The sequence below is a fragment of the Bombina bombina genome, chromosome 1 (genome assembly GCF_027579735.1).
Source record: "Bombina bombina isolate aBomBom1 chromosome 1, aBomBom1.pri, whole genome shotgun sequence".
Classification (NCBI taxonomy): Eukaryota; Metazoa; Chordata; class Amphibia; order Anura; family Bombinatoridae; genus Bombina; species Bombina bombina.
This window is the reverse complement of record NC_069499.1, coordinates 1,565,206,124-1,565,223,147: the sequence shown is the minus strand read 5'-3', so window position 1 is coordinate 1,565,223,147 and position 17,024 is coordinate 1,565,206,124.

Below are 17,024 nucleotides of genomic sequence, written 5' to 3'. Positions count from 1 at the left end.
ATAAGCCACAGACATTATATTGTCCGACTGAAACCTGATAAACTGGGCTAAAGCAAACTGAGGCCAAGTCAGAAGAGTATTGAAGATTGCCCTCAGCTCTAGGATATTTATGGGAAGAACCGATTCCTCCTGAGTTCATAGACCCTGAGCCTTTAAAAAGCCCCAGACAGCTCCCAATCCTAGCAGACTGGAATCCGTGGTCACGATCATCCAGGTAGGTCTGCAGAAGCAGGTTCCCTGGGAGAGAAGATCCTGAGACAACTACCACGGAAGAGAATCTCTTGTCTCCTGATCCAGAACAATTTGCGGAGACAGATCCGCATAATCCCCGTTCCATTGTCTGAGCATGCATAACTGCAGAGGCCTGAGATGGAACCGAATGAATGGAATGATGTCTATAGCTGACACCATCAGACCAATAACCTCCATACACTGAGCCACTGATGGCCGAGGAGAGGCCTGAAGTGCAAGACGCGAGTTGAAGATCTTTGTTCTTCTTGCTTCTGTCAGAAAAATCCTCATTTCTAGAGAATCTATAATAGTTCCCAAGAATACCACCCTTGTAGCTGGAATCAAGGAACTTTTTCCTAAATTCACCTTCCAGCCATGGGAGCACAGAAAAGACCACAACAACTCTGTTTGGGAGCTTGCTAGTTGAAAAGATGGCGCCTGAACCAGAGTGTCGTCCAGATAAGGTGCCACCGCAACACCCCACAACCGGAACACCACCAACAATGCTCCCAGGACCTTTGAGAAAATTCTGGGAGCTGTTGCAAGACCGAATGGAAGAGCCACAAATTGAAAGTGTCTGTCTAGGAAAGCAAACCTCAGAAACTTGTGATGGTCCCTGTGGATGGGAATATGCAAATACGCATCCTTTAGATCCACTGTGGTCATGAACTGACCCTCCTGAACCAAGGGAAGAATGGAACGAATGGTGTCCATCTTGAAAGATGGAACTCTGAGAAACTTTTTCACACTCTTGAGATCTAAAATAGGTCTGAAAGTTCCCTCCTTTTGGGAACTACAAACAGATTGGAATAGAATCCCAGACCCTGCTCCTGAAATGGAACAGGAATTATCACTCCCATGTCAGAAAGATCCTAAACACAACGTAAGAATGCCTCTCTCTTTATCTGGTCTACAGATAACCTGGAGAGAACGAACCTGCCCCAGGGAGGAAAAGTCTTGAACTCTAGCTTGTATCCCTGGGACACGATGTCCACTGCCCAGAGATCCGGAACATCCCAAACCCAAATCTGAGTGAAAAAAGAATGTCTGCCCCCCACAAGATCCACTGCTGGATCGGGGGCAGACCCTTCATGCTGACTTGGAGTCAGTAACGTGCTTCTTAAATAGCTTCCCCTTGCTCCAAGACTGATTGGACTTCCAGGAGGACTTAGACTGTTCCTGCTTGGAAGAGGATGAGGAAAGCTTACCAGAAAAGTTAAGAAAGGAACAAAAATTACTCTGACGTCCCTTCTGCTTATTTCTCTTATCCTGAGGGAGCGAATGACCCTTTCCTCCCGTGATATCAGAAATAATCTCAGCCAAACCCGGCCCAAACAAGGTCTTACCCTTGTAAGGAATCGACAAAAGCTTAGATTTAGAAGACACATCAGCAGACCAGGACTTCAACCATAAGGCTCTGCACATCAGTACAGCAAAGCCAGAAATCTTTGCTCCCAGCTTGATGACCTGTAAAGAAGCATCCATAATAAAAGAATTAGCTAACTTAAGAGCCTTGATCCTGTCCTGGATCTCCTCAAAAGGAGCATCTGTCTGAATAGAATCAGACAATGCATCAAACCAATATGCTGCCGCACTGGTGATGGTAGCGAAACACACACAGGCTACCCATTGAACCCCTGGTGAACATACATCCTTTTAAGTAAAGCCTCCAATTTCTTATCCATAGGATCCTTAAGGACACAGCTATCCTCAATAGGAATAGTTGTTATCTTAGCCAAGGTGAAAATTGCTCCCTCCACTTGGGAACCGTCTGCAAGACTCCTTAACAGAATCAGCAATAGGAAACATCTTCTTAAAAATTGGAGAAGGGGAAAAGGGATCACAGGATTCTCCCACTCCCGTGCAATAATCTCTGAAGCACGGTCTGGAACAGGAAATACTTCCACCGCTGAAGGAACGTCAAAGTACTTATTAATCTTTCTAGACTTCTTAGGAGTCCCTATGACCGTCAGAGTCATCCAAGGTAGCCAAAACCTCCTTAAAGGGACAGTCTAGTATAAATTAAACTTTCATTATTCAGATAGGACTTTTAATTTTAATCAACTTTCCAATTTACTTTTATCATCAAATTTACTTTTTTATCTTGGTATTCTTAGTTTAAACTAAACATAGGTAGGCTCATGTGCTAATTTATAAGCCCTTGAGGGCTGCCTCTTATCACAGGCTTTTTAAATATCTTTTCAACACAAAGAGAAAGTACACGTGGGCCATGTAGATAACACTATGTTCAGGCACAGGGGGTTATTTAAGATCTAGCACAAACCAATGCTAAATTTAAGACAATAGATAATAAACAGTCACAGTCATGTGATCAGGGGGCTGGAAGAAGGTTCCTAGATACAAGGTAATCACAGAGGTAAAAGGTATATTAATATAACTGTGTTGGTTATGCAAAACGGGGGAATGGGTAATAAAGAGATTATCTATCTATTAAAAAAATAACAATTCTAAGGTAGACTGTCCCTTTAAGCAACAAACGGATACAACCTCAGCATCAGAAGAAGGAATTAGACTGTCAGAATGTGAGACTTCACCCTCAGATGCTACAGAAGTATCTTCCTCTTCAAACTTATGGGAAGAAACATTCGACATAGCCGCAACTGAATCAGCAACCTTATACTTCCTTTTGTGCTTACCCTGCAGCATAGGAAAAGCAGACAGAGCCTCAGATACCGCCGAAGATATGCGGATAGAGGAAACACAGGGCACTGCATGCGAAGAGGATAAGGTTTGGGACTCCGGAGGAGAAAGCTGCAGCATAGCTTGAACAGGAGACCCCTGAACAGAATCTGCCTTAGATAATGATGGCTCAGATTCAAAAATTCTATCCCTGTAATGCAATGTTCTTTCAATACATGAAGAACAAAAAGGGATTGGTGGTTCCACATTTGCGTCAAAACACAAAGAACAAGTAACATCTTGCAGGGCCTCTTGGTCCATCCTTACCCCACAATGAATAAAAAAAAAATAGAAATATATTTTTTCAGCTTTAACAACTTAAGAAATAAAGCCCAAAGAAATGTTACTGTCTCTTTAAATTTTAAATGTAAAGTTAAAATATTACTGCAAAGCAACAGCTCTAAGAAATTAAACTAACCAAGCACCTCTACACCTCAGCAAGCTTTGCTGAGGAGCCTACCTGACCTGCTGGATACCAGAGGAAAATGTAGCAAAAAGATCCGGACTCAACCCACTTTCATCCAGGCTCCCGCTCTCACAGACAGCTGTAAAAGAGAAGAGCCGCACCAACAAACCTCAGCCTTCTGAAACTAAGGAAGTAAATGAGGAAAAAGCATGCCACTTGAAACCGCGTCAAACAAGCCCCACCCATCGTGGGAGTATCTAACAGCAACAAAACAAAAACCGTTCCCACCAGGACTGAGCCAAAGAAAATGTTTAAAAATACAATAATATGTAATGTAAACTGCTCTTTCAGTGCCCACATGAACTGACACACAATAACCTGTTCAATTAACAGGAATAAAATACACGTCCCCAACAGAATTAACTGTATAAGTGCCAACCTTTCTTTCCCATACAGAAAATAAAACTCAGCACTAGTGTGATGTCGCGAACTGTTCGCCGGAGAACAGTTCCCGGCGAACATAGCTTGTTCGCGTCCGCCGCTGCGAGCGAACATATGCAATGTTCGATCTGCCCCTATGTGTCATCATTGAGGAAACTTTGACCCTGTATCTCACAGCCTTCTGACACATTTGAGCCAATCAGCATCAGACACTCCCTCACAGGCCCTCACCCTCCTAGCTCCTTGGCAGCAGCCATTTTAGATTCATTACGATCTTGCTTTCTTAGTGAGAGGAGCTTTAGTGTTGCTGCTGCTGACATTATAGGGAAATAGATAGCTAGGCTAGTGTATTTAGTGTCCACTACAGTCCTGATGGACTCATCTAATGTCTGCTGTAAGGACAGCACCCCAAAAAGCCCTTTTTAGGGCTATAACTTCAGTCGTTTTTGTTTTTTTATTATTTGTAATTTTATTTGCATTTGCCTGGCTTTGAGCCTGTGTGTGAGGCTCACAGCATATACTGTGATTAGTGCCACCACTGATATCTGCTTAACATTAGTGTAAATTTAACCAACAAAACTTTTAAATCATTTTGCTAGTTTAATCTAATTTAATTTTCTATCAGGCCTGTGTCTCACGCTCACACAGCATATACTGTGGTTAATTGCTCTGTGCCAGCCACCACTCATATCTGCTTAACATTAGTGTAAATTTAAACAACAAAACTTTTAAATCATTTTGCTAGTGTAATCTAATTTCATTTTCTATCAGGCCTGTGTGTCAGGCTTACACAGCATATACTGTGGTTAATTGCTGTGCCAGCCACCACTCATATCTGCTTAACATTCTTCTAGATTGTAAGTTCCCACTGGAATAGGGCCCTCAATCCCTCCTGTATGTGTTTGTAAATTTTGTCCTGTATCTTAAAAGTCTTGTATTGTTTTATTTAAATGAATTGTATCCATGGACAGCGCTGCGGAATTTGTTGGCGCTTAATAAATAAAGTATAATAATAATAATAATAATTATTGTAAATTTAAAAAAAAAAACTTTTAAATCATTTTGCTAGTGTAATCTAATTTCATTTTCAATCAGGCCTGTGTGTCAGGCCCACATCATATAGTGTGATTAATAGCTCTTTTTTCCACCACTTATATCTGGTGTAACATTAGTGTAAATTTTTTTTAATTTTTTTTTTTACATCAGTCCTCTTCTAGTGTTATTTAATTTTAGTTGCCATGCCAGCCTGGCTGCCATTAGTGCCAGCCTGTGTGTCAGGCTGCCAGCATATACTGTGCCTACTTCCATCCTCAGTGCCAGTCCACCACTCCTATCTGGTGTAACATTAGTTTAAATTTTGTAAAAAAAAAAACTTTTACATCAGTCTTCTAGTGTTATTTAATTTTAGTTGCCAGGCCAGCCTGCCACTAGTGCCAGCCTGTGTGTCAGGCTGCCAGCACATACTGTGCCTACTTCTATCCTGAGTGCCATCACTCCTATCTGTTGTAACATTAGTGTAACTTTTTTAAAAAAAACTTTTACATCAGTCTGCTATTGTTATTTAATTGCAGTTGCCTGTCTGCCAGCATGTGTGCCAGGCCCACTTTCCAACTAGTGCCACGAATCATATTTGTTATAACAGTGAAGAGAAAAGACAGAAGCGCCACATGGCCCAATATTGTTTGATCCAGAATAAATAGATCTTAAGGTGATGAGTAAACTCACGTTTAGTAGAGCACCTCAGTTAGTGCTAGATATACGGTCTGGGATCTATTTGGTCACCCAGAAGACCAACTTCCTGCACAGGAGCTGATGTCTGTATAGACAGAAGGAAAACACAGGTGCCAATATGGCCTAGTATTGCTGGTGCAAAGGTGTCAATACAAGCAAAGAGATGAATAATACTCACAAAGTGTAAAGCACCTCTCGTGGTGCTATAGAGGCATGAAGGGGTCAATTCAGTCACCCAACAGACTTGTAGCCAGACATCCAAATGGATCCAGAGGTGCAAAAGGATCCCACAATTGATCCAGAAAAGGAATTAATCCTCAGGAAAAGGATAAAAGATATATATCCCAAAGAAAGATGCAGCAAGTGTTCAAAATATTAAAAAGTGACTTTAATAAAATTGTAAAAATAACAGGCAACGCGTTTCTCAGCCAATGGCTGTTTCATCAGGCTTCATAAAATGTTTACTGAACACTTGCTAGATATACCCTAAACCTAAATTAATTGATATTAAACAGGTGGTAGTGGGATGGGTCTACTTAATCAGTAATATGATCCCAACCAATCAGTTGCTACCATATAGAACACACATTAAAATATAAACATAAACAGTGTACAATATAATATACAATGCATAATACAGATTTCATACATTCCTAGTTAACATTATTCATGCTACATTTTATTTAGTCAAATATACTTAAAAAACCCTTTATACCTTATTTTTTAGAAAACAATAATAATGAAGCACACATTAAAACATACGCATAATGTCAACCTACACAGTATGGGAGGCAATGCTTAATAGCAATTTTTATATATATATATTTTCCTAGTTGGTATTACATTTGATTTTAAGCTATCATTTCACTAAACTTATAAAGGTCATACCTTGTTATGAGTGACATGTTGTATAAAGGCAAATTTAATTTCAGATGACATGTGTGATTGGGAACAGACAGAGCACATGCAATTCCATACTAGTGAACGTTAAGTTCTTTTGAAAAAAATAAGTAGATGTCTCAATCAGCTATTGTCTCATAGTTTCAAGTTCTGTGTAATTTAAATTCGACGCTAACTAAGTCGGCGTCCACAGGCGCTCAATGTCGCATGACAAGCTACAGTCAGTATGGCCCAATCGCTGCATACGCTCAAGAGTAGGCGTTGGCGATGTCTACATTCCTCCTCTGCGCAGAGTGCGCATGCCCGGCTTCAATGTTTCTGTCAAGTCAGGATCGCACAGTAGCGATCCTGATCCAGATACGTGGCACTGGCTGATAGGATTATGATGATTAAGGGGCGTGAGGTGTATCGCAACCATAGAGCATCCTTCTAATCAGTAATATGTAGAGCCAATATTGCACCAATAAAGGGCCAGATAAAGATATTAACTAAGGCGAGTACCAGAATTATCTAGTAGAGAGAGAAGATCTCTTGTTACACCAATAAAGGGGCCAAAAATAGAGCGTAGTGAAGGCAAAACACTAAAATTATCTGGTGGGAGATAAGCGTTTCTGCCAATTTCCTACTAATAGTGTCATATGAATTACAACAGTGGGGCATAAATCACCCAAGTCTGCAGTTAAACACTACAACTGCATAGGTTTCTAACACTGATTGGATATATAAATTGGGATGGATCAAGTGATATACTAAAGTAACAATGTTGAATTCCAGTAATAATAGTAGATAAATGTATTACAATATGCATAACATTCATATATAACTGCTACTGAATCTAATCGCAGTTAAATGTCTGAGTGCATCCAGATGGAAAGCATAAGATGTACCACTTCAAAAACAGGAGATAATATTAATAAATACCAAAGATGGTCAAAATCATTTGTTTAAAATAAATTAATGTGATAGATATGATAGCTATTATTATAATATCAGATCCAGTCAAAGTTAGCACACTGGTCTATAATGAGATTAATATGATGTTACCTAAGGTGTCTAAATATGATGGATTGTTGTAATAGTTCGAACTATAAAACAGCCTCATATATAAATATATGATATAGGGAGGAAAATCCTACCAATCTATAAAGGTCATCTCTAATATGACATGATGTTCACAACAAAGACAAGTAATAATAACTAGTTGGTTGTATTATTCCATCAAATGAGTGATCTGAGAAAAGAAACTAATACCAATCTCTAAAGGACATATCTAGTTGAGACATGGTGTTCACAACTGAATATGGACACATGATGATAAATAGTTGGTTATATTACTCCAACGTGGACCATATAGCAACAAATGTCCTCATGGACTCATGGGTTATAGATTTGGTGCATCTACATGTGTGTGCATATATGCAACCATATTGTGTGTGCATATAAATATATACATACACCACACCACCCCACACCCACATATATACGCAAGATGGTTAGACATGTATATATATGGTCAAAAGACAATTTGTCAGTTTCAAAAGTGTAGCCAGTTCTTATTTCTAAAGAAATGACTTATATTCATAAATCAAATGCTGCCAAATCCACACATTCATGAGGCCTTCTGGGGCCAACGTGTGTAATTGTGATCCAGTAAGTCTCTCTGCGTCGTAGAGTGAGCATAGCATTGTGGCTATTTCGGGATATTTGTTCTATAGGAAGTATAGAGAGTGTTTTAGCACTACCTTTGTGTGCATAAGCACAATGTTGGAGAGGCTGTGTTTCAAGAATTTCCTTTTGATGTTATAAGTGTGTTCGCCCCATCGTTTTTTTGATGTGCGTCCGGTGCGTCCCTACATATTGGACCCCACACACACAACTGACAAGATAGACAAACATAGGTGGACTCACATGACATCCTCTTTGTGATTTTAAATTGTTCTCCTGTCTGGTTGGAAGAAAATGTGTTTGTTCCACTTTTCACGACTTTGCACATGTTACACCTCGACTTAAGACATTTGAATATTCCATGTCTTGGTAAAAAATTACCCAAAAAGGTCCTGTTAATTCCTGTGTTATAGTTGTGATAGCCCACCTTATCCCTCACCACTTTACTGGGAGCCAGTTTGTTCTTAAGCGTGGGCGCCCTTCTAAATACTACCCTCGGTTTTCTGGAAGTGTATTCCTTAAGATATGGATCATTACAAATGATAGGCCAATGTTTATGGATTATTTGCTTGATTTGTCTAAATTGGTTACTATAACCAGTTACGAATAGTGGTATTTCTAGCATGTCCTTAGATTGTTGTGTGGTAACAGATTTTTTGTTATTTTTCTTTTTATCTTGTACTAAGTATTTGTTTCTATCGTCTTCTAAGGCTCTGAGATAGCCCTTAAGTATCAGATCCAAAGGATAACCCTTCTCTAGGAACCTATCCTTTAATACTTTGGATTGTACTATATAGCTTCAATTGTACTGCAGTTCGCTGATGCGTCGAACTGTCCGTATGGTACATTCTTTTTCCAACTATGGTAATGGTTACTATTGTAATCCAAAAAGCTGTTACAATCTACCTTTTTAAAAAGGTTTCAGATATAATGGTTCCAACTTCTGATAGCTAGGCTAGTGTATTTAGTGTCCACTTCAGTCATGATGGACTCATCTAATGTCTGCTGTAAGGACAGCACCCCCTAAAAGCCTTTTTAGGGCTATAACTTCAGTCGTTTTTGTTTTTTTATTATTTGTAATTTTATTTGCATTTGCCTGGCTTTGAGCCTGTGTGTGAGGCTCACAGCATATACTGTGATTAGTGCCCACCCACTGATATCTGCTTAACATTAGTGTAATTTAACCAACAAAACTTTTTAAATCATTTTGCTAGTTTAATCTAATTTAATTTTCTATCAGGCCTGTGTCTCACGCTCACACAGCATATACTGTGGTTAATTGCTCTGTGCCAGCCAACCACTCATATCTGCTTAACATTAGTGTGTAAATTTAAACAACAAAACATTTTAAATCATTTTGCTAGTGTAATCTAATTTCATTTTCTATCAGGCCTGTGTGTCAGGCTTACACAGCATATACTGTGGTTTAATTGCTGTGCAGCCACCACTCATATTCTGCTTAACATTCTTCTAGATTGTAAGTTTCCCACGGGAATAGGGCCCTCATCCCTCCTGTATGTGTTTGTAAATTTTGTCCTGTATCTTAAAAGTCTTGTATTGTTTTATTTAATTGAATTGTATCCATGGACAGCGCTGCGGAATTTGTTGGCGCTTAATAAATAAAGTATAATAATAATAATAATATTATTGTAAATTTAAAAAAAACAACTTTTAAATCATTTTGCTAGTGTAATCTAATTTCATTTTCAATCAGGCCTGTGTGTCAGGCCCACATCATATAGTGTGATTTATAGCCTCTTTTTTCCACCACTTATATCTGGTGTAACATTAGTGTAAATTTTTTTTAATTTTTTTTTTTTACATCAGTCCTCTTCTAGTGTTATTTAATTTTAGTTGCCATTGCCCAGCCTGGCTGCCATTTGTGCAGCCTGTGTTCAGGCTGCAGCATATACTGTGCATACTTCCATCCTCAGTGCCAGTCCACCCACTCCTACTCTGGTGTAACATTAGTTTAAATTTTGTAAAAAAAAAACCTTTTACATCAGTCTTCTAGTGTTATTTAATTTTAGTTGCCAGGCCAGCTGCCACTAGTGCAGCCTGTGTGTCAGGCTGCCAGCACATACTGTGCCTAATTCTATCCTGAGTGCCATCACTCCTATCTGTTGTAACATTAGTGTAAACTTTTTTAAAAAAACTTTTACATCAGTCTGCTATTGTTATTTAATTGCAGTTGCCTGTCTGCCAGCATGTGTGCCAGGCCCACTTTCCAACTAGTGCCACGAATCATACTTTGTCTATACAGTAGTGTAAATATTTAAAATAAAAACTTTTTTGAATGAGAAACATCAGTCATCTAGTGTAATCTAATTGCAGTTGCCTGCCTGCCAGCGTGTGTGTCAGGCCCACTTGCCAATAGTGCCACCAATCATATTTGTTATAACAGTAGTGTAAATATTTAAATAAAACTTTTTTGACTGAGAAACATCAGTCTGCTAGTGTAATCTAATTGCAGTTGCCTTCCTCCCAGCGTGTGTGCCAGGCCCACTTGCCAACTAGTGCCACCAATCATATTTGTTATAACAGTAGTGTAAATATTAAAAAAAAAAATTTTTGACTGTGAAACATCAGTCTGCTAGTGTAATTTAATTGAAGTTGCCTTCAATGTATCTATCTATCAAATCTATCTATCTCGTGGTTGTGCAAATGGACTGTTTGCGGTTGTTTGCGGTGCGTTACACGGGGAGTTTGGTCTGTCACTGTGAAGCACTGATGTTTTAAAGCACATTATTCCAAACAATTTAGGAATGTTAGGTGATTTAGGCCCTTTATGGGTTAAAACCAGACTCTGCATCAACTATGTAATTTTCCGTGGGAGTTTTGCCATGGATCCCCCTCCGGCATGCCACAGTCCAGGTGTTAGTCCCCTTGAAACAACTTTTCCATCACTATTGTGGCCAGAAAGAGTCCTTGTGGGTTTTAAAGTTCGCCTGCCTATTGAAGTCAATGGCGGTTCGCCCGGTTCGCCGGTTCGCGAACATTTGCGGAAGTTTGAGTCCGCCGTTCGCAAACCTAAATTTTTAGGTTCGCGACATCACTACTCAGCACTAACCTCCACGACAATCTGCCTGGCATCAGGGCAGCTCACAAGGTTTGAAAGGCATCTTCCCTCACATGGACCTGTGGAAAAAAAGAAAATACTGAGTAACCCTATTCAGGCTTTCAAATAAGGGCAGCAACAAACTACTTGGGAGGCACAGTGCGGATTATACCCCACAAGTTCCCAAATGCTTAAAAGCCACCACTGCTCTACTGAAGAGACTTTCTCAACTGGTTTGTAAAACAGCACACCTATCTTTTGGCTTGTGGGGCACGGAACACAGGACCTGCCACATCCCAATGGTAATCCAAACAACAAAAAAAGGGTTGTTCCAGCCTCCAAAACTTTTAAAAAGACCTTTATTCTTTTACATAGGGTCCATAGAAAAGAATTACAATGTTTCAGGCCTACTATAGGCCCTGAGTAATGTATACATGACTAAGGGACTATAATAGGCCTGAAACGTTGTCATTCTTTTCTATGGACCCTATGTAAAAGAATAAAGGTATTTTTAAAAGTTTTGGAGGCTGGAGCAACCCTTTTTTTGTTGTTTGGACTACTGAAGAGACTGACATGGACTACGGCTAGACCCCAGAAAAAGATCAGAGCAAACCTGCTCTGCTTTGAAAATAAGAAACTCTTGATTGAAGAAATTCTTTCAGACACCTAAACTTTACCACCTCCTTGCAACTGTTACAGGCAAAGAGAATAACTGGGGTTTGTGGGTAGGGAAGTGATATTTATCAGCTTTGCTGTGGTGCTCTTTGCCTCCTCCTGCTGGTCAGGAGTGATATTCCCAACAGTAATTATGATGATCCGTGGACTCACAGTGGCAATAGAAAGAAATATATGTATTTTAAATGGGGATGGGGGAGCTTTGATACACACTTGGGTCCTGCCTACTCCATAGTGTTCTTTTAGTATAAAAAGAGAATGGGTGTCTAACGATCCTGCAATGGGCTCCTGCTTCAGCCTTCACTCCATGTAGATCACAAAAGTATTTCTTCTGCAGTGGCTGCTGCTGTCCCTAGGTGTGCGTGTCCTCGTGCTTCACTAATTTAAAGAGGCCATGCTTAAGTTTAGCAACTCCAACCTAAGTGGCCAGAGCAGAAGAAATTCCTATATAAATCCACTTAGCAAATCACTCTGAGTTATTGAGGAATTCACCTAGTACTTATCTGTCCTCCCTATATCCTAGTAGCAATAGCTGTTACTTATCTTGTTCCTGTTACTACTTACCTGTATCCTGCTGCACCTACCTGGTACCCTGTAACAGCCTCAACAACAGTACCCACTGGGTATCCTGTGCCTGCTGAATCTCCTGTACTTGATGTACCATGGCGCTTACCTCAATCTTACTGTACAAGCTACACCTACCTGGTAACCCTGTGAAAGCCTCACCAACAGTAGCCACTTAGTATTGCTGTGCTGCTGAATCTCCTGTGCTTGCTGTATCAGTGGCAACTTACCTGATTCCTGCTTTACCAGCTGCACCTACCTGGTACCTTGTGACAGCCTCACCAACAGTACCCACTGGGTATCCTGTGCCTGCTGAATCTCCTGTTCTTACTGTACCAGTGGCAGCTTACCTGATTCCTACTCTACCAGCTGCACCTACCTAGTACCCCGTGACAGCCTCACCAATAGTACCCACTGGGTATCGTACTCTTGCTGAGTCTCCTGTACTTGCTGTACCAGTGGCAGCTTACCTGATTCCTTCTGTACCAGCTGCACCTACCTGGTATACAGTGCCAGCCTCACCAACTGTACCCACTGGGTATCCTGTTCTTGCTGAGTCTCCTGTACTTGCTGTATCAGTGGCAGCTTACCTTATTCCTACTGTACCAGCTGCACTTACCTGGTACCCTGTGACAGCCTCACCAACAGTACCCACTGGGTATCCTGTTCTTGCTGAATCTCCTGTACTTGCTGTATCAGTGGCAGCTTACCTGATTCCTACTGTACCAGCTGTAGCTACCTGGTACCTCGTGACAGCCTCACCAACAGTACCCACTGGGTATCCTGTGCCTGCTGAATCTCCTGTGCTTACTGTACCAGTGGCAGCTTACCTGATTCCTACTCTACCAGCTGCACCTACCTAGTACCCCGTGACAGCCTCACCAACAGTATTCACTGGGTATCGTACTCTTGCTGAGTCTCCTGTACTTGCTGTACCAGTGGCAGCTTACCTTATTCCTACTGTACCAGCTGTACCTACCTGGTATACAGTGCCAGCCTCACCAACTGTACCCACTGGGTATCCTTTTCTTGCTGAGTCTCCTGTACTTGCTGTATCAGTGGCAGCTTACCTTATTCCTACTGTACCAGCTGCACTTACCTGGTACCCTGTGACAGCCTCACCAACAGTACCCACTGGGTATCCTGTTCTTGCTGAATCTCCTGTACTTGCTGTATCAGTGGCAGCTTACCTGATTCCTACTGTACCAGCTGTAGCTACCTGGTACCTCGTGACAGCCTCACCAACAGTACCCACTGGGTATCCTGTGCCTGGTGAGTCTCCTCTACTTGCTGTACCCATATATAATTATATATATATAGATATATATATACAGTACATAGGCATAGCTATATATTGTACCAAAATACCATCAGATTAAGGGGCCGATTTATTAAAGTGCGAGCGGACATGATACGATGTAGAGTATCATGTCCGCCACACATCGATAAATGCCGACAGCATACGCTGTTGGCATTTATCATTGCACAAGCGTTTTTTGTGAACTGCTTGTTCAATGCTGGCCCCTGCAGATTTGCAACCAATCCGCTCCTAGCAGGGGGTTTCAATCAGCCTGATCGTATAGGATCGGGCGGATTGATGTCCGCAGCCTCAGAGCAGGCAGACAAGTTATAGAGCAGCGGTCTTTAGACGAGCGGAAATAGGGGCATCAAGTTCCATTTGGAGATTGATAATTCGGCCCCATACTGGATATAGAAATATGTATTTATGAATAAATAGAACATATTCCTGTATCTGAAGAACATTGAAATGGGAAAAATTCATATTTTCATGTCGGGTTAGGACACTTGAGAATATGGGATAGTGTTTGCGAGCGAGTAGGGTATTAGGTTTCTTTCACTGTTTTTGCTCCATTGACTTCTATGGAGCAATTTTTTAAGTTCGGCCTGCAGGTGAAAACATTTTACTTTCACCTTACAATACCAGCACAACCTGATGCTTGAAAAAAGCTTAATTCTAGCGCAGCTAGTGCTCGAGCATGAGCGTTAAATAGCGATCCCACTTTAAATTTGTGCCTTTATGTTCAGTGAGGTCCCTTGCTGACTTATCTGGAGTTCCATTTTAAGACAACAGTCAAACAGTTATATAGGTGACAAGAATTAGTGGTGAGTGCCAGTGCACTCAACACAGCTGCTGACGCTAATAGGTACAGTCTTTAATAACTATTGTACTAGCACTTTATTATATATAGCCTTATGTTTCACTAGGATGTCCCTTTAACTCATCTAACAGTTAAATTATGATTATGATTGCCTATTACTTTGCTAAAACTTGATAGACCCGCCGGTTGTTTTGCTATGGCAACTTGCTTTTGTTCTGTCTTCGTTAGGCATCTGTTTTAGCCACAGTGTTTGTTCATCCTTGTTCTCTATTGAGTGTTCTTACTTGTTTGTTTGTTTAATTCACTTGTTGATGCAGTCATTCTGTTCTATTGTGTTATATGTGAGGTTTAATTAACTTGCATATTTTACTTTCGTTTTTGTTTTCTTTTTTTGAGCTTTGCTAAAACATTAACAAATCAGATGACAAATAACACAAATCTGACAGTAACACTTGGTTAATGGGAGAGTAAAAATACAATTTATGTCATCATAATTCTACACTTCATAGTAGTTTGTAATGTTATAATGGTACCTCAATGTTCAACATGTTACTAAAGGGAACGTAAAGTCAAAATTAAACTTACATTAATTGAATAGAACATGAAATGTTAAACAAACTTTCCAATTTACTTATATTATCATTTTTTCTTTAGTTCTCTTGGTATCCTTTGTTAAAGAGTAGTCCTAGGTGGGCGTGACAGCCATGATCATATATAATTAATATAAATGGTGTTCTTGCATAAAGTTCAATGTCTTGTATGTGGTGAGACACTTTAATATGAGTTAACACTACTAAGGACCAGATTATTTATTATTTATTATTTTGCAAAAGCAATATTAGTGCTCCACTGAGTAATACTGAGTAATGTGAGCTGGTATTACAAGTTTGACAGTTCACGTTCGCATTGCTGGGCAGCATTGCGTTCACGAGAGTGCACTTCCATAGGCTCCAATGGGATCCTCATTCTAATGCCATGATACACGGCACAGAACCAAAGCGCAGTGAAGAGGGTAAGAAATCCAGCAATGGCAGCAAATTGTAAATATATGTACAGTATATCAATTTATACATATATATATATATGTGTTAATATGTGTATATACATATATTAACATATAAATATGAATGTATATAAGCATATACATGCTGTATATATTTACTGGGAACACACAAGGCACTTTTCAGTGACATTACTTATCTTACACCCCACACACCCTCAAACTTTATCCCCCAAAAACTGCTAAGTGCTCATTTATTTTTATTTTTTTTAAAAAAAGAGCTACATTTTAATCTTGTGAAAACTAGTGTATTTATATGATGATTCCAAATATGAGATGGCAGAAGTGGTGGTACTCAGTACCAGCCTTTTTAAAAAAAAAAAAACTTTATGTTCTTGCTGAAATTATTTAAACACAACTTGTGCAATCATAAGATAAATTGTTGAAAATGCTTCCCTAAGATCTCCTGTGTTCAGAATTAGCAGATGTGTATGGGTTGATCACTGGTTCTGGTAATTAGAAGGAACTAATTACAGCTGTGCACACCACTTCTGAAATAAGATTTTTAGGCACATTATCGCATTATGGGATCAAGGCCCATTTGGTATGGCTTAACTGTCTGAATTCTCAAAATGAACACTCAAAACCATATATATTTTTAAAGTAGACAATGCAGGGTATTGATTTAGGCCCATATTATTAAATTGTATACCACATGTTAGCAATCAGATGTATGTCAAATGTGATCAGAAAAGAAAATCATTAACTTTTTCACAAACTTTCGGCGAGATTACAAATTTTGCGTTAGAAGCTGTGCGGTGCTAACGAACAGTTTTCTCGCATCGCTCACTTACATGCAACGCTAGTATTACGAATTTTTACAAACCCGGCGTTAAAAGACAAAAAGTGAGTGTAGAGCAAAATTTTGCTTCAAATCTCACTTCAATACCAGCGCTGCTTAAGTCAGTGGTGAGCTGGTGTAACATGCTCGTGCACGATTTCCCCATAGGAATCAACAGGGAGAGCCGGCTGAAAAAAAGACTAATACCTGCAAAAAAGCAGCGTATAACTCACTAACGCAGCCCCATTGATTAATATGGGGAAATAAAAGTTATGTTTACACCTAACACCCTAACATGAACCCCGAGTCTAAACATCCCTAATCTTACACTTATTAACCCCTAATCTGCTACCCCCGACATCGCTGACACCTACATTATAATTATTAACCCCAAATCTGCCACTCCGGACACCGCCACCACATACATTATACTTATGAACCCCTAATTTGCTGCCTCCAACATCGCCGACACCTACATTATATTTATTAACCCCTAATCTGCCGTCCCCTATGTCGCGGCAACCTACCTAAATTTATTAACCCCTAATCTGCCACCCCCAACATCGCCGCCACTATAATAAACATATTAACCCCTAAACCGCCGCACTCCTGCCTCGCAATTTTTTTTAAATATTATTAACCCCTAATCTGTCGTCCCTAACATCGCTGCCACTTACCTACATTTATTAACC